This window comes from Mustelus asterias, chromosome 18 (genome assembly GCF_964213995.1).
Source record: "Mustelus asterias chromosome 18, sMusAst1.hap1.1, whole genome shotgun sequence".
NCBI lineage: Eukaryota > Metazoa > Chordata > Chondrichthyes > Carcharhiniformes > Triakidae > Mustelus > Mustelus asterias.
This window is the reverse complement of record NC_135818.1, coordinates 52,413,878-52,432,120: the sequence shown is the minus strand read 5'-3', so window position 1 is coordinate 52,432,120 and position 18,243 is coordinate 52,413,878. Positions and strand designations below refer to the sequence as shown.

The 18,243-nt window shown below is 42.7% G+C and overlaps 1 protein-coding gene across 4 annotated transcripts in view; it reads left to right on the top strand.

The window, feature by feature from the left end:
• Nucleotides 1–1,917: 1,917 nt before the first annotated feature.
• Nucleotides 1,918–18,243, top strand: part of LOC144507143 (guanine nucleotide-binding protein G(I)/G(S)/G(O) subunit gamma-2) — a 78,073-nt gene continuing 61,747 nt past the window's right edge. For 2 of the 4 annotated variants that reach the window (XM_078233940.1, XM_078233936.1), the window contains exon 1: nucleotides 1,932–2,065. The gene's annotated coding sequence lies outside the window, so the exon portion shown is untranslated. Of the gene's footprint in view, nucleotides 2,066–3,459; nucleotides 3,546–18,243 lie in introns of all 4 variants that reach the window. The other 2 variants (XM_078233938.1, XM_078233939.1) reach the window with 2 other exon arrangements.

Sequence of the window (18,243 nt, the reverse complement as noted above, 5' to 3'; positions counted from 1 at the left end):
CCACTGTGGGTTTCCCAGCGGCGTGAGGTGGAGTAAATAGAAACCTCTCCTCATACTATACAAATTGCAAAAATCATTTTGGCAGCTGTTTCAAGGTTCCTTTCGGGTTTGGGCAGCTCAGGATTTACCATCAGCCTGCCATAATAATGAGAACTATATCTAAAGTAATGATCTAGTTCAGAGCAGTGCAGAGGGAGTGCTTCATCGCTGAAAGTGCCATCTCTCAAATAAGACATGAAATTGAGACCCTGTCAGCTTGTACATGGGTCAAAGATCCCATAGCATTACTCTGAGAATAGGGAGTTCTGATGCCCTGTTTATTTATTTATTAGTCACAAGTAGGCTTACATTAACACTACAATGAGGTTACTGTGAAAATCCCCTAATCGCCACAGTCTGGCGCCAGTTCGGGTACACTGAGGGAGAATTTAACATGACCAATGTACCTAATCAGCACAACTTTCAGACTGTGGGAGGAAACCGGAGCACTCAGAGGAAACCCACGCAGACACAGGGAGAACGTGCAGACTCCACACGGACAGTGACCCAAGCTGGGAATCGAACCCGGGTCCCTGCCGTTGTGAGGCAGCAGTGCTAACCATTGTGCCACCGTGCTGCCCCTTCAATGTTCTGGTCATTATTCCCATTTGAAGCTTGCTGTTCTTGTCTGTGCAATAACTGTGATAACACTTCAAAAGTAATCCATTTTTTGTGAACCTCTTTGGAGCATCCCAAAGCTGTGATAAGACATTAAATAAATGCAAAAGGATTGTTGGCACACTTGGGGACAATGTGTAAAGGAAGATTCATTGCTGTTAATGCAAAACAACGTGATGCAAACTAGGAAGGTGGAAACGCAACATCGGTGCTAACTCATTGTGATAGATATGTAAATAGGGATCAGAATCATTACAGATGGAAATCATTGATGAAGGCCACCAGAAAATGAACACAAGTAACAATTTCTTTCTGGCTATTTGTGTCCAGGTTGAATTATTGGTGAATGCTCTATATGGTACACAGTGTTTAGAGATCACTGGGGCATAGAGATCAATAAAACCCTCAATTGTCACGCATGAGGAATTGTTACTGGGCGAGGTAACAAGTGAATAGGGCACCTAAAGGAAAGAACATATGTACAGAGTCTAAAGTAATCGTACTCCAATCAGTACCTGGCATAAATGGAGCTTTACTTTTGAACAAATCGCATCCTTCTTCATAGCATAGATGTATGCCTGGAGCACACGAAGAACGAAAATTATTCCTGTTTCTAACCACTGAGGATTGGATTCTGATTACGGTTCTCTGTCTGCTGTGCAAAGACAGCCACATTTACATAAACAACACAGGAAATCAGTCATTCACTGTTGCCATGGTAGCATTGGGGAAATCCATTTTATTAAAGTCCACTGTGCCCCTCACAGGAACATTGCAAACAAAAAAAACTGGGATAATAGAACTAGATTGGGTACAAAAGACTAGTCGTTGTATGATAACTCTGAGTTTTAACACGGGCAGCGACTGTTGCTGATGCATGTCTGGTAGCCTTGAACAGGGAACACCCCATTCATGCCAGCAGCTGGGAAGAATATAAAAGTCAGATAGAGGTTTCTGTTGGGGGGAGGGAGGAAAGAAAGCCCTCAGAATGTGTTCATTTTCTGTTTAGTATTTCAGTATGAGGTTAAATCCCCAGATTACTTCAACCAGTGCTTTGGGAGAGGTTGAGAGAGCAGCCCAGGGCGATGCTAGTAGTGGAATCTCTGCAGAAGAGCAAGCATTCAGCTGCTGGGAGTAATAGTTGCAAGGAAGGGATCAACAAGGAACAGAGAAGGGCCAAATGAAAGAGCGAGAGAGAGAGAGGAGGGGAAGTTACAGCAGCTAGTAAGGGGAGGAAGTGGGAGATCTGCTGCTTCCTGTAGACAGAATGATGATTGAAGACAAAGCTGGGTGTGGACTCGTCTCTCAGGGCTGCTGCTTACACAGCTGGTAAGCTTGGATTCTCCTGCATATTTAATCTATTTTAAGAAGAGAAGAGTGAATATCTGCTTTCAGTTTGCTGGACAAGGTAAATTTGCCTTTTTCCTTCCTTGGCTTTTAATCTTACACTGAAGAATTGTCTTAATTAATGTATTTTTTTTGTGCCCAAACAGACTTGGCTTGCCCACAGTGCAGTTATACGAGTCTATATATATTGTGAAAGATTTGTGACTATGATTCCACGAACCGATATTATCAATAACTGTGGGATGACTGTTATTGGTTATGCTAGTGATTGGTGTTAGGAAAAGGCTGTGCTTTTAATCTGAAAGCTAGGAGAAAACAAATGTGTAGCTGTTAATAAGGAGAAGGCTAGCTCTTCACTGCGAAGGAGGAGAGAATGATTTAATTGTAACTGAGGTTGGGAATTTGTACTTTATCACTAAATACTGCTTGCAAATGTTATACAAAAGAACACACAGCAACAGCCAGTGACCAGCCCTTGTTCTGATAACCATATAAACCACAAAGGACCCTATGTGGATTTTGCTGTATAAATGTATTTTCATATTCAAATTCTAATTGTAGTTAAATGTCTGTATTTATTAAATTATTCTCTAAACCGGTAAAGACAAAATACCAAAACAGCGGAATGCTACATTGAATAGAAACACATTTTTAATATTGAAATTACTTCTGAAAGCTGTTGAGATGACTCCACGGGGGCAGTACAAAAACAACACTCAAACCAGTCTTTTTAAAATAATATCATACTGTCTGTATGGAGAAGTCCATCAGATAGAAAAAGGCGTTGATTTGGTTGCCAGTAATAGCATTTAATTAGTAACTATGAGTGCTATTTTTGAATACTCTGATGTCACATGACTTATTTATACTGCACCTCCTCCATTTTATTGAAGAAAATGTAGACACTTCAAAATTCAGATGAACTCACTCAGACTGACTCATAGCCGCATGCTACAGTGATGCCTTTGAATTCCATAGGACTGTGACCTGTAACAGGTTAACTTGACATTAAGGAATGGATACTCTGGAGATGAAATATCAGTCAAATGACGTGAATTGAAAACCCCAGCAGGCCAGGCAACGTCTATGGGGAGGGAAAGAGAGTTAATGTTTCAAACCTCTTATCTCTCATCACAACTTCTGTTGAAAGGTCACTATACTGAAACACTTAATTTGGGTGAGATTCTCTGGCCTGTGCCCACTGGTTGTTTTCTCGGGGGTGAGGGGTGGCATGCTATTCGCTGGCAATGGGATTTTCTGGTCTCACTGCTGTCATTGGGAATTCCCATTGAAGCCACCCAAGCCGCCGGGAAACCCATGCCGGGGGTGTGCCGTTGGCGGGACCGGAGAATCCTGTCGGTGTGAATAGCCAGAGAATTCCGGCCAATGTTTCTCTCTCCACAGATGCTGCCTGATCTTCTGACTATTTCCAGCATTATCTTGTTTTTATTTCAGGTTTCCAGCATCTGCAATATTTTGCTTTTGTTTTCTGGTTACGTGACTGAATAGCCAGACCCAGTGAGGTTTTCACATACTTTCTGGTGAGCTCTATTGTGGGTTATAGATTGTACCTAAACCTCTGAAAAAGCAAATATGGTGGATAAACTTGTCTCAAAATAACCTCTGCTTTATATATTCACTAATTGGCTTTTATTGTTGTGTAACTTGAGACTCATTTAACCAATTGGTCCTGTATTCAGGCTTGATGAACGCAGGGGAATGTAAGTGTTACTCAAATGAGAATCATTTGGGAAATCATGCACACAACATTGTCTGAAAGGTTTACTGTCCATTGGGGTTTCCACAGCACCTCCCAATCTGAGAGAGAGATTTTCTCCTGCCTATTGCAACTGTGAACACTTCAGAGTCAAATTTCAGTTTTAGACAGTACATTTCTTTTTATTCATCCGTGAGACATGGGCATCACTGGCTGGCCAGCTTTTATTGCCCGTCCCTAGTTGCCCAAGGGTCAACCACGTTGCTGTGGCAAATTTCCTTCCCTAAAGGACATTAATGAATCAGATGGGTTTTTCCCAACAATCAACAATGGTTTCATGGTCATCAGTAGATTCTTAATTCCAGATATTTTTTATTGAATTCAAATTCTACCATCTGCCATGGCGGGATTTGAACCCGGGTCCCCAGAATGTTAGCTGAGTTTCTGAATTAATAGTCTAGTGATAATGCCACTAGGCCATTGCATCCCCTCCTATCAGTCTGTTCTTACATGGAAAGATTAGTGGAATCCAATAGGTATTTGATTTTTAATATTTAAATCAATCTTTGCCTACTGTCATTTTCTTTTACTGATATTTAGAAATGTTAACTGGACTAAATTACTGGCCAGCACCTGGTATTGATGTAATCTTTTTATTAACTGAATTGTTAATCCCTTAATTAAACTGAAGAGCTTCTCTCATTGTCATAAGAATGTTCAATCTGATGTAGATACCAATACAAGAAGTCCACAGCAATGGCCTCCCATTGTCCAACAATAGGTCATTTTGTATAGATAAATAAGTCAACATCAGATGTTTGAATTGAATTAGAAATGATCACAATGGTACATTTATAGACGTATAAATGTTGCCTTTGGATTGGATGATTTGAAGAAATTAGCACAGTGCTCTACTGAAATGTGGGAACTGGTACCACCATTACTCATTCTTTTATTGCCATTCTCAATAACAATACATGATTCAATCAGAATCAGTTATAGACATTGAATAATAAGCTGAATGTTAGAGTATGGTGCCATGTTGTAACAGATCACTATGTGGTATGACACATTAAATGCATTTTTTTGGCTTATAAAACAAAAGATCGAGTTTGGACCCCCTAAGTAGGTCCTTCTACCTGAGTGCAGAAATTATTGTGGCACAAATTTTGTGATGATAATAAGAGACACTGCAACAGATGGCATGACACAAGATTACATAGGATATAGGGCTTAGAAATAGACCATTTGGTCCAAGCAGTCCATTCAGATGTTTATGGGCCATTTGAATCTCTTCCCATATTTCCACCTTTAAATTTACCATCCTTTCCCCTCACTTGCTTGACTAGCTTCTCTTTGAATGCATCTATACTATTTGCTTCAACCACTCCTTGTGGTAGCAAGTTCCACCATTCTCACCACTATGGATAAAGAAATTTCTTTTGAATTCCCAATTGGATTTCTTGGTGACTATTGTCTATTGATGGCCTATTGTAGAATCATATTGCACAGAAGAGGCCCTTCAGCCCATCGAGTCCACACCGACATATTAGAAACACCTGAACTCCCACCTAATCCCATCTGCCAGCACTTGGCCCATAGCCCTGAATGATATGATGTGCCAAGTACTTATTCAGATACTTTTTAAAGGATGTGAGGCAACCCGCCTCTATCACTCTCCCAGGCAGTGCATTCCAGACCTTTACCACCCTCTGGGTAAAAAAGAGTTTCCTCACATTTCCCCAAAACCTCCTGCCCCTCACCTTGAACCTACGTCTCCTCGTGACTGACTCTTCAACTAAGGGGAACAGCTGCTCCTTATCCACTCTGTCCATGTCTCTCATAATCTTGTACACCTCGATCAGGTCGCCCCTCAGTCTTCTGTGCTCCAACAAAAACAAGTCTATCCAACCTCTCTTCATAACTTAACTGCTCCATCCCAGGCAGCATCCCAGTGAATCTCCTCTGCCCTCCCTCCAGTGTAATCACACCCTTCCGATAATGTGGCGACCAGAACTGCACACAGTACTCTAGCTGTGGCCTCACCAAAGTTCTATACAACTCCGACGTGACTTCCCTGCTTTTGTAACCTATGCCTCGATTGATAAAGGCTAGTGTCCCATATGCCTTTTTCACCACCCTACTAACATGCCCTTTCGCTTTCAGAGATCTGTGGACAAACACATCAAGGTCCCTTTGTTCCACAGAACTTCCTAGTGTCCCATTATTCATTGAATACTTTCTTGTCAAATTAATCCTTCTAAAGTGTATCACTTCACATTTTTCAGGGTTAAATTCTATGTGCCACTTATCTGCCCATTTGACCATTCCGTCTATATCTCCTTGCGCCCAAGGCACTCCACCTCATTGTTAACCATCTGGCCAACATTTGTGTCATCCACAAACTTACTAATCCTACCCTCACATAGTCATCAATGTCATTTATATAAATGATAAATAATAAGGGGCCCAACACAGATCCCTGTGGTACGCCGCTGGACACTAAAGCAGCCTTCTATCATCACTCTGTCTCCTACAACTGAGCCAATTTTGAATCCACTTTATCAAATTACCCTGTATCCCATGTGAATTTACCTTTTGTATTATGCAGTTCCCGACAAGAGGAAACATTCTCTCTGCATCCAATCTATCAAAACTTTGCATAATTTTAGGCCTCTATTAGGCTATCCCTGACCCTTTTTTTTTAAATAGAGAAGACCGTCTATTCATCCTTTCCTGATATGTATATTTATGTATTTCTGATATTATCCTTGTAAATCTTCCCTGCACCCTGTCCAGTGCCTCTATATCTTTTTAATAATATGGCGACTGGAATTCATTGTACATTAAAATGCTAGCTGGCCAACATTTGTTGCCCTAGGGCAACTGAGAGTCAACCACATTGCTGTGGCTCTGGAGTCACATATAGGCCAAACCAGGTAAGGACGGCAGATTTCCTTCCATAAAAGGACATTAGTGAACCAGATGGGTTTTTCCGACGAAACCATCTGCCATGGCGGGAGTCAAACCCAGATCCCCAGAACATTAGCTGAGTTTCTGGATTAATAGTCTAGTGATAATACCACTAAGCCATCGCCTCACCTTATGTGGGCCTAAGTTTTAAGTGATTGATGTATTTGTAATCCAATTCCACTCCATTCCTCTGTCCCAGCTCGACTTTCACTTTCCAAGTTATAAGTGACCTCCCTATTCTTCCCACCTAAATTACAGCCTCAAATTTACCTGTGTCGAGCTTCATTTGTCAAGTAATTGCACGTTCTGCAAGTTTATTAAGATCCTCCTGTAATTTGTCGCAGCCCCCCTCAGTAGTGACCATTCCCCTCCCCCACCACCCAACTTAGTGTCACCTGCAAATTTAGAAATTGCGTTTTTGATTCCAAAGCCCAAATCTTTAAATGTAAATTGTGAACAGCACTGATCCCAGCACTGATCCTTGTGGGACACCACTTACCATCTTCTGCCACTCTCTGCTTTCTGTCCTGAAGCCAGCTGGCAATCCATTCTGTCACATGTCCCTTAATTCTACATTCTGTGACCTTATTCATTAGACTATTATGAATCACTTTTATCGAAAGTCTTTTGAAAATCCAGATAAATTACATGTACTACATTATCATTATCTACTTTCTCCGTTACCTACTCAAAAAATTCAGTCAGGTTGATGAAGTACAATTTTCTGTTTTAAATTCCATGCTGATTTATTCATTATTATAGTTTTCTTCTCTAGATATTCCTCTATTCTCTCCTTTGGGATTCCATTAGTTTTCTATAGTTCCTGGGTAACCGGGGACAATAATGTGATAGACCAGAAGGCTGAAAATGAGTAATTCAAAGTGAGATGGTCTTCACTCTTAGCAATAATCTAAAATTTAAACGGTCTGATGTCATGGTTAATGTGGTATTTAATGATTCTCAGCATTACTTGTGTATCAAAATACAGAATAATGATTACGGTATCAGAAAAAGTGATAGTGTTTGTCTGATTCCATTTCCTTTGCTCCATTTGAAAGTTGATAAGATATATCGGGACTCCGAGATATGTCAGTATCCATCCCCGTGTACATACGTTTGAAGTTTAACTTGACATAAATCAGCATTATGGTGGCTGAAAATATTTGGTGCTTTGGGGTTGTGATGAATATCACAGGAGGGTTGGACACCATGAAAATTTGGGCTTCTGGGGAAGCTGGATAATAGATTTGGACAAAATGAGAGGAAAATTGGATACCGCAAGGGGGAAGTGAATTGGATATGATGGGGATTAGACGATTGCCAGGGATCTGATCACGTGAAGGTAAAGTTGTAGGGCCTGAGGGAAATATTCCTGCCTCTCCTGGTTCACAGGCGGTGCAATAAAGGCATTTCCTCATTGATTGAACTTTTTCAACTCCTCCTACTTTGCCAGGATTGGTGGGGATTCCAGCCTCCCATGTGTTAAAAATTCAGTTGAAATAGCTTTGTCTCTCAGTGCTCCCCTTGCATGTTTCCAGGTGATGATCTCAAGCCCCTAGTGGCCGGTATTGTGGAACCAAGAAACCTTCACTTTTGGATTCTAGATCCTTTTTGCAATAGTAAAAAGGAATGTGGGCAATTATTGTGATTGGTTATTATATGCATATACGTTATGTAATATATTGCTCAAATGTTCTTGGAATGATTATGCTTTTTTCAAACCTTTCAGAGAATCTCAACATGAACTCAATTCCAGTAACAACCCAAAATAGGCCACGTGGAAAATTCCATTTTTCAGTCGCTACTGAATCAGTAGTAGGGTAGATGCACTTATCAGAGAGCTAGTTTTTGAGATGCATGGTTTAGTGCTCTATATGGCAAAGCATCTTCTTAAACCCCACTCCCCTGTTTCCTTCACCCACACCTTCAGCAGGTGCCAGAGTTTTAACGCCCCGCCCATCACGGAATCGGGGTGGACAATGGAAATGTCCGTTGACCTCGGGTGGGATTTTACAGTTCCGGGACAAGCGAAACCATAAATTCCAGCCCAACAAGTGAGGAACTCCTCAGCTACTTTGTCACTAAGGTCAGGACCACCTGATCCAGTGCCTCTGCTGCTTCCATCCCTTCCACTAGCCCACTAGATCACACTGTCTCCAATGTTCCCCACTGTCCTCACCCTAAACTTGCATCTTCCTTCACGTTCGCTCCTGTCTCCCCTCATGCCCTCTCGAAACTCAGTTGTTTATGAGATCCACCTCCTGCTTTCCTGACCCTATTATCACTAAACTGCTGATCATCCAACTTCTCCTCCTGCTCTCCGTGTTAGCCAGTATTGTTAATTGCTCTCTGACTTCTGAAATTGTCCTTTTTCTCCTTTTAAATCTGCCATCTTTTCCCTACTCCTCAAAAAAAAAACTCTCACCTTCACCATCTTTGCAAACTGCTATAATATCCCATCTCCAGCCTCCCTCGTGTCCTTAACACTCTTGAACCTGCTGTTGCCTCCGGAATCCATGCCCAACTGTCCCAGACCTCCATGATTGAATCCTACCATTATACCAAAATGAATCATATCAAAGCCACAAGTGACTGACAAAGATAAACTCTTCCTCCTCGTCTTTCTCAACCTTTGATACATTTGTCCACACCATCCGTGTCCAACATCTCTCCATTGTTGTCCAGCTGGATGAGACTGCTCTAATCTGGCTCCGTTATCTGTTTAATCATAGTCTGCACTATTGTCTCCGATGTCCCCCGTGGATTCACCATTGACCCCCTCTTATTTCTTATGTATGTACTTCTCCTCAATGACATTATCCTAAAGTAAGGTGTCACTACACGCATGCTGATGACATCTACTTCCCCACCACCTCTCTTGACTCCAACACTGTTGCTAAATTTTCTGGCCGCCTAACCGACATCCAGTACTGGATGAGCAGAAATATCCTCCATTTAACTACGTACTGGGGAGACGAAAGCCAATGTTTTAAGTCCCAGCTCTAAACTGCATTCCCTCGTTGCCGGCTCCATTCCCATTTCTGGCAACTATCTGAGACTAAACTGGACAGTTTGCAGCCTTGGAGTCACATGTGACAGGGAGGTGAGCTTCTAACCATATATTCTCACCTTCATTAAGACCAATTTTCACCTCTGTAACATCGCCTGGCATCTCTCCTGCCTTGGCTCATCTGCTGCTGAAACCCTCATCAATGCCTATTACCTCAAGTGTTGACCATTCAAATGCAAACCTGTCTGGTCTCCTACGTTTGATCCTCTGTAAACTTGATGTAATTTAGAATTCTGTTGCCCGTCTCCCAACTCCCACTAAGTACTGCTCACCTATCACCTCTTTGCTCGTTGAGTCACACTGAGTCCCAGTCAAGCAAAGACTTGATTTTGAAATTCTCATCCTTTTTTGCAAATCCATTCATGGCCTCATCCCTCACTCTCTGTGAACTTCTCCAGCCCCAAAACTATTAATAGCTATCCTGTTTCAAACTGTTTGTCCTCCCTTTCTTTGCCACATGTTATAACATTCATTTCTCCATATATATGTATAGATGATGCCCATGTACTGCACTCAACCGGGGGCTAGGAATGCCCTCAGTATCCAAGTAGTCCAGCAAAATCCAACCCCAATTGGAACAAAAAATATGAAGATACAAGAACTTCCAATTGGTTATGGGCTACACAAACCTAAAAATGTGTAACTTTGTTGTTAGTCTGGGTCCAGCCAACTTGTTTGTTTTAATGCAGGTAGCTGACACTCTAACACTGCATAGACACTGACGTGGATTTTTGTTCCTGAGAACTGTAGAGTTAGGAAATTTCCCAACTCCCCAAATCTGCCTCAAGAGAAATAGCCCCGAATGGGATCGGATTGGATTACATTGGATTGGCTGACAGCTTCATCAGTCCTGACAGCGCTAAGAGTGTGCTAGTGGCAACATGATGTGGAGATGCCGGCATTGGACTGGGGTAAACACAGTAAGGAGTCTAACAACACCAGGTTAAAGTCCAACAGGTTTATTTGGTAACAAACGCCACTAGCTTTCGGAGCGCTGCTCCTTCGTCAGGTGAGTGGGAGATCTGGGGGCTGGGACAGGTCGCACAGTTGGAGGGTGGGGATTGGGGAGTGAGCCAGGAACAGGCTGCAGCAATAGAGAGGGGGCTAGGTTGGTAGGCCAACAATATGGTGCGTGTGTGCGTGTGTGCATGGTGGAGGGGAGGTGACGACCCGGCCCAGGGATATGTGCCAGCCTCCGGTGGGTGATGATCACTACGACGGTTGGCAGATCTCCCACTCACCTGACGAAGGAGCAGCGCTCCGAAAGCTAGTGGCGTTTGCTACCAAATAAACCTGTTGGACTTTAACCTGGTGTTGTTAGACTCCTTACTAGTGGCAACAGCCAGGACTGCAAAAAACAGGCTCATGGATCCTGGAAATGTCTTGGGCAGGGAGGGTTTGTTTGTACAGCCCAGGAGGAGGGTTGCTGGGGTGGGTGGTGCAGGGATGGGCTTAAGGCTGCAGGCAGATAGAAAGAAAGGGGGTGTTTGATCTTGGGTGGGCCACCCCCCCCAATCAACAAAGGGCAGCCCCCAAAAGTAGTACCTTCCACCACCCCCGCCTCCTTCCCACCCTTTGCGAAGAGATTATTTTCAAAATCGGGCTGTCCACTCCCACACTACTGTCTGCACCAAATGTTTTATGGTTTGGGCAGCATTTTATTGGGGTCAGTTGGCTCGTCAATCAGCCCAATTGACTCTTGTTTACCTATTTAAATACGGTGGGCAAGCTGGCAGGGTGGACATGATCTGTTTACTGAGGTTGAGGAAAAAATGGCAAGCACGACTGATTTATTAAATGTTTTTCCTATTTTCTTCCTGCCGTGTGGTATACTTTGCAGGAAGCAATTTTGCTCTGATTGAAGTGAAAGTGTCTGAAATGTATAGCGGAACTGGTCAATTTACTTGTTTTTGGCAAGTCCATGGTTGCGTGACATTCCTGAACTGGGCTTAGGGGCTTGGCTTGTCTGTAAATGCTGCAGGAAGAGATAACTAAAAATCAAACACTAAATATTACGTTTGGCGTATTGTCTCTCTGCCATCAGTCCACTGTTCTTTGTTACACTGCGGGACGTCTCAGGCACACATCAGTTTGACTTGTGTTACATTTGAAAAATGTTTAAAGTTTATTTATTAGTGTCACAAGTAGGCTTATGTCAACACTGCAATGAAGTTACTGTAAAAATCCCCTAGTGGCCACACTCTGGTGCCTGTTTGGGTAGACTGAGGGAGAACTTAGCATGGCCAATGCCACGGGAGAACCTGCAGACTCTGCACAGTGACCCAAGCCGGGAATCGAATCCAGGTCCCTGGTGCTGTGAGACAGCAGTGCTAACCACCGTGCCGCCCCTGATGCATTGGTCTGTAGGGTACAGAACTGTGACATCTTTATGATCCCGATAGAGGAAAATAGTAATGTGTCTTTAATGTAACCAGAGGCATTATTATAATATGAATACATTGCTATAATATTGCATTAAGAGCCTTTAATGGTTTATTGGAACATCAGAAGCCCACTGCCTAGCAATCAAAAGAAACGAAGCACCATAGTAATTAGTGACAAAGCTAAGAGTTCATGTGTGTTCGCCTGAACAGATAATATCATGATTAATTAGCATGTCAACAACAGAAATTCTGCATTCTTTTGTTTTTTGGGAAGGTTCTAGATTAGGCTGCATCCTTCCACACACAAAATTGTTGAGCCTTTTTTATAGCAATGTCTCAGTGAGAACCTGCAATGTTTTATCTTCAGGACGACTGCAAATTCTAAAATTCAATACAGGTTCTTCCTTAATATGTACTTTCTGGGTCTAAATAGATTATTCACATACAAATGAAGAAATTGTCTCGCTTCTGTCCAATAAATAGGCTGGCCTAGTAAAGTGCTGATAAAGTGCCATCATAGGCTGGTCAAGAAGATTAGTTTATATAATTCACGTATGACCGCAACCCTCCTACAATAAATTATAGTCAAAGCAGGATGCTTACAGGTGTTAAATTGAGCCAGATTATCGTTTAATCGGTACTTAATTAGTCAATCATAACACCTACTGGGGAAATCTCCCTGTCAAACCCCTTCATAATCTTGAATGTCGCAATGAAATCACACCTCATTCTTCTAAGCTCCAGAAAATATGAATGCAATTCATTCAGCTTCTCATTCCAAGGACCAATCTAGTGAACCTTCACTGTACAGCCCATGATGCAAGTATATCCTTCCTTAAATATGGAGACCAGAAGTGCATACAATGGCTGGAACTTTCCGGCTGTTCACACCAGGAGAATCTTCCGCTCTTGCCGACGGCGCACTGGGTTTCACAACGGTGAGGTGTGCATTCAATGGGAACCCCATTAACAACAGCGGGACTAGAACATTCCACCGCCGGCCAGTGTCAGGCCTCCTCGTTTCATGGCAGTTTGTTTAATAAATCCTGCCCATTCTAGGCATGGTCTCACCAAAGCCCAGTTAGTGGTAGTAGGACTTCTTTATTCTTGTACTGTGATCCCTATGCAACTTTCTGTTTACTTCATTGCTGCCTGTACCTGCAGGTTCCTTGTACAAATCTCTCTCAGCATCAACATTTACAAGTATCACGCCTTTTAGAAAAAATAGTCTGGTTTTCTCTTCCTATGACCAAAGCAAATAACATCACAATTCCCCACCTTATGCTGCATCTGTCATCTTGTTGCCCTCTATCTATATCTCTTTGCAGCCTCTGTGTCCTCAGCTAGAAGTCCCATCTAGCTTTGTATTGTCAGCAAACTTGGATGCATTCATTAATATGGATTATGAATAGCTCAGCACTGATCTGTGTGGCACTCCACTAGTCAGAGTTTACCAGCTTGAAAATGCCCTATTTATCCCTACTCTGCTTCCTGTCTGAACCAATCCTCTATTCATGCTGATATATCACCCCCAACTCTATGAACTCTTATCCTGTGTCGTAACCTTTTGTATGGCACCTTATCAAATGCCTTTTCAAAATCCAAGTATTAGCACATCTAGTGGTTCCCTGTTATCTACCCTACTAGTTACATTCTCAGTAAAACGCCAATAAATTTGTCCCAACAGGATTTCCCTTTTGTAAAACATGTTGACTTGTCCAAGTGCATTGTTAAGGCTTCCTCAGTAGCATAACTTTCCCACTGACAAATGTCAGGCTAACTGACCTATGCATTCCTCTTTCCTCTCTCCCTCTTTTTATAGATTCCCTACAGAGCAGAAGGAGGCCATTTGGCCCATCGAGTCTGCACCAACAACAATCCCACCTGGGCCCTATCCCTATAACCCCACATATTTACCTTACTAATCTCCCTGATATCCCCCTAACATAAGGAGCAATTTAGCATGGCCAATCAAACTGACCCGCACATTTTTTGACTGTGGGAGGAAACTGGAGTACCCGGAGGAAACCCAGGCACCTTGAAAGGAGTGTTACATTTGCCAATTTCTAATCTGCTGGGACCATTCCGGAATCCAGGGAATTTTGGAAAATCTTCACCATCACATCCGCCATCTCGGCAACTATCCCTTTTAAAACGTTAGGATGTGTTTGTGGACCATCAGGTCTGGGGGATTTGGAGGACTTCAGTCCCTTGAGTTCCCCCAGTACGGTACATTTTCTCTGCTGATATTAATTACCTTAATTTCCTCAATCTTATTAGTCCCCAGGTTGCCCTTTATTTCTGGCATGTGGAAGTTATTATAATAATCCGTACCCTGGTGAATATTCTTCACAGGTGCTTGCTTATCCCTACTTCAGTAGCTAAAGGCAATCATCACATAATTCCCCAAAGTTGCTCCAACGGCACTCAGGAGCTGGAAAGGTTTGGTTTGCGTAATAAATTCCAAACTGGTTTCGGGCAAACCATTATGGCGAAGAACAGTTAGTAAAGCACAAGGTTTTGGGAGCTTTTTCTTTAATGAATCTGAGGCCATTTCATGCGTGACAAAAACCACTTGATTTCATTGCAAAACTTCCTTTTCCTGTCGCGTCACCTTTTTAAAAAAAGAATTTGTACAGCCCAAACTCGAGGGGCGGAATGTTGGTGGCACTGGGGAGAGATGACAAACGTGTAAGGAATTGCATGCGACACTTTTTTGTACAAGTGGCTGAAAGTGTGTTGGGACAGTAAATGGGTGGAGTTTCACCAGTGCAGTTTGTGAAGTGGGAGCCTCTGAATTGTACTGCGGGCTTGTAGCATGCTCCCTCTTTAAAACAGGAAAGAAACAGTAATTCTCTGCAACATATTGGTAGTGGGCAGAAACTTCCTCCCCAGTGCAAAGCCTTTGAGTTAGGTTGTGAAATTATCTGATAGTTTTGAACACATCAATGACATTTTATCATAGCCTCATGATGGGTGTGCTTTATTTGCCCGTTATAGTGAAGGAGATTGGATGCTACACTGAATCAGCTACTTAGCTTTGAGCAACGTCAAATAATGAACAATAAAGCAAATATAATGCGCATGAGATTTATTGATGTGAAATTAACATATTCATTACTCATTCTTTTCATAACGTTACTACAGACTGCGGGTGGATTCATTTCTGTTGCAGTACAGTGATTTCCTGTGAATGATCATTCGGCTGATCAACCAGCACAATGGTTTTTTCCAGAGCCCAAGAGGAACTCCTTTACACTGGGATTTTTACAGAGGAAACCATAGACTCCCTACAGTGCAGAAGAGGCCATTTAGCCCATCATGTCTGCACCAATTCTCTGACAGAGTATCTTACCCAGGCGTTATCCCCATAACCCCACATATTTACCTGTATGTTTCATCCCTTTCCCATGTCTAATCACTTTTTATTTGCCTATTGTTAGTCTAATCAAGCCAACTCTTCCTGGTTTAAGGTTGGCTTGTTCCCTGCTATTTGGGGTCCTTCTCAAATGTTATGTTGAAGCCTCCTGGCCTCTGTACATAAATGACTTGGAACTAGAGTCAGCAATATGGTCCAACATTGACCTGTGGAGCACCCTACTAATCACCTTCTGACTGGCTAGTGCTGCTCCATCATGAAGCTATTAATCTTTGTTTTTCATTTTGTTCTTCCATTTGAAAGTTATCAGGATTAAGAGTTGTGCTTTATAAGGTGAGAGATGCTTGCACTGTGGAATGGAATAGTTTCCCGATCTTCTACCCACCAAAATCAACATTAAGCACACCAGGTTAAACATAACATGGTGCACATGAAATCTGAAGTTGCGTGTCGACATGACAATGTGCCGTAACTACAAGATCAGGTGGACAGATACAACACACATTCATGCACAAGCTCTCATTGGGATGGAGGTTCTCTCGTTTATATTACATAGAGGTTCCAAGTTCTTTGGGCTAGGCCATCAGCATAAATGAATCACGGCTGTTTTCAATTCAAGGTCCATGAATAGAAAGGCAGTGCTCTAATTCATCCCTGGCTATTTGTCCATTTTAGTAACGCTATGTTCTTATTCTCGGTCAGTCATTAATACCAGTTGAATATAGTTGTCACATGACCATGCCAGCAGATCTCTCCTTTGCCACACCATCAGCTCCACAGATGTCTGCCCATTGCCACTCTTCCATTCGGGTCTTGTACTCAGTGACCACCTACATTTTGCCATGCCATGTGATCTTTTCACAGCTGGAACCCATTCTATATCCCTTGACGATACCCATATTGTTAGTACACGTGTGTTACCTATTATAATTTTCATGCAAAAGCAGACTCTAATTACATGCAAGCCACTTCTTCTTCTCCTTCAACTTGGTCACACAATCCTCCCATCTTAAGAAGGTGATGATGAGAAATTTTCTTGAATCGCTACAGTCCATGTGGTGTAGGAGCACAGTACCCATTCTGCTGTTCAGAAAAGAGTTTCAGGATTTTGACTGAATGGCAGTGAAGGAATGGTGAAGTAGTTCCAAGTCGGGATGGTGTGTGCCTTGGGAGGTAACTTGCAGGTGGTGGTGTTCCCATGTATCCACTACTGTTGTCCTTCTAGGTGTTGGACCATTGGTTCAGAAGGTGCTGTTGAAGAAGCCTTGGTGATTTGCTGCAGTGCATCTTGCAGGTTCACACTGCTGCTACTATGCGTTGGTAGTGGAGGGAGTGAACGTTTGTGGATGGGGTGCTAATTAAGTGGGCTGCTTTGTCCTGGATGGTGTTGAGCTTCATTCATCCAGGCAACATCAGAGTATGTAGATGATGGACAGACTTTAGGGAGTTGGGAGATGAGTTACTCTTTGCAAACTTCTCAGCCTCTGACCCTCGTTTCTAACCAAAGTATTTGTATGGCTGGTTCAGTTCAGTTTTTGGTCAATGGTGACTACCAAGGTGTTGATGGTGGGGGATTCAACGATGGTAATGTCACTGAATGTCAAGGGGAAATGGTTAGATTCTCTCTTGTTGGAGATGGTCGTTGCCTGGCACTTGTGTGGTGTGATTATCAGCCCAAGTCTGAATATTGTCCAGGTCTTGCTGTATATGGAAATGGACTGCTTCAGTATTTGAAGAGTTGTGTATGGTGCTGAACATTGTGCAAACATCCTCACTACTGACCTGCCATGATCTGAACCGTGCAACTCTCCAGTGGTTTCTACATTTTGTCAAAACAGCTCTTGTCAATTGGTAACCCAATGATTTTTATCTTAGTCACATTAAACATAATCACTTTCACTATGGTTAAACCCGAACTCACAAGCACGGCAAATCATTGGAATCCATCCATGATGCAGAAGTGTAGAACTAAAGAGGCAAATCCCGTACAGTCTTACAGAGAATGGTTGTGGTTTTTCTCTCCTAACGAAATGGTTTTGTTGAAATTTCACCAGCTGGCATGAATCACATACCTGAATCATAGAAAACCTACAATGCGGAAGGAGGCCATTTGGCCCATCGAGTCTGCAATGACAACAATCCCACCTAGGCCTTACCTCCACTACCCCATACGTTTACCCCACTAATCCCTCCAATCTACACAGGACACTAAGAGGCAACTTAGCATGGCCAATCAACCTAATCTGCACATCTTTGGATTGTGAGAGGAAACCCACACAGACACGAGGAGAATGTGCAAACTCCACACAGACAGTGACCCAAGCGGGGAATCGAACCCAGGTCCTTGGAGCTATGAGGCAGCAGTGCCACCATGCCACCCATGAATGATGCGGTGCCTTCGGTTCAGCATGTCAACTTTGTCCATGTGCTTGCAACTGTATGTGTCACTGAAGTAATTCTTCCCCAATAAGGGTAGATTAAATCCAAAATGTCTGAACTGTGAAGACCTTTTGCTATTGTCTCTTGGTTGGCTGCTGTCACGAGCATCTTACGAAAGTGCAATGGTGGGTGTGAATTTCCCCCATCCCCCCACCTTTGCTGTGCCAAATGAAACCATATTTAGTAATACAGAGTTATGCCTGTCTGCAGAGAGCATGTTAAACTATACAACACAGGATGAAGTACAGTCAATTATGCTTGATGCGGTTACTGTGAG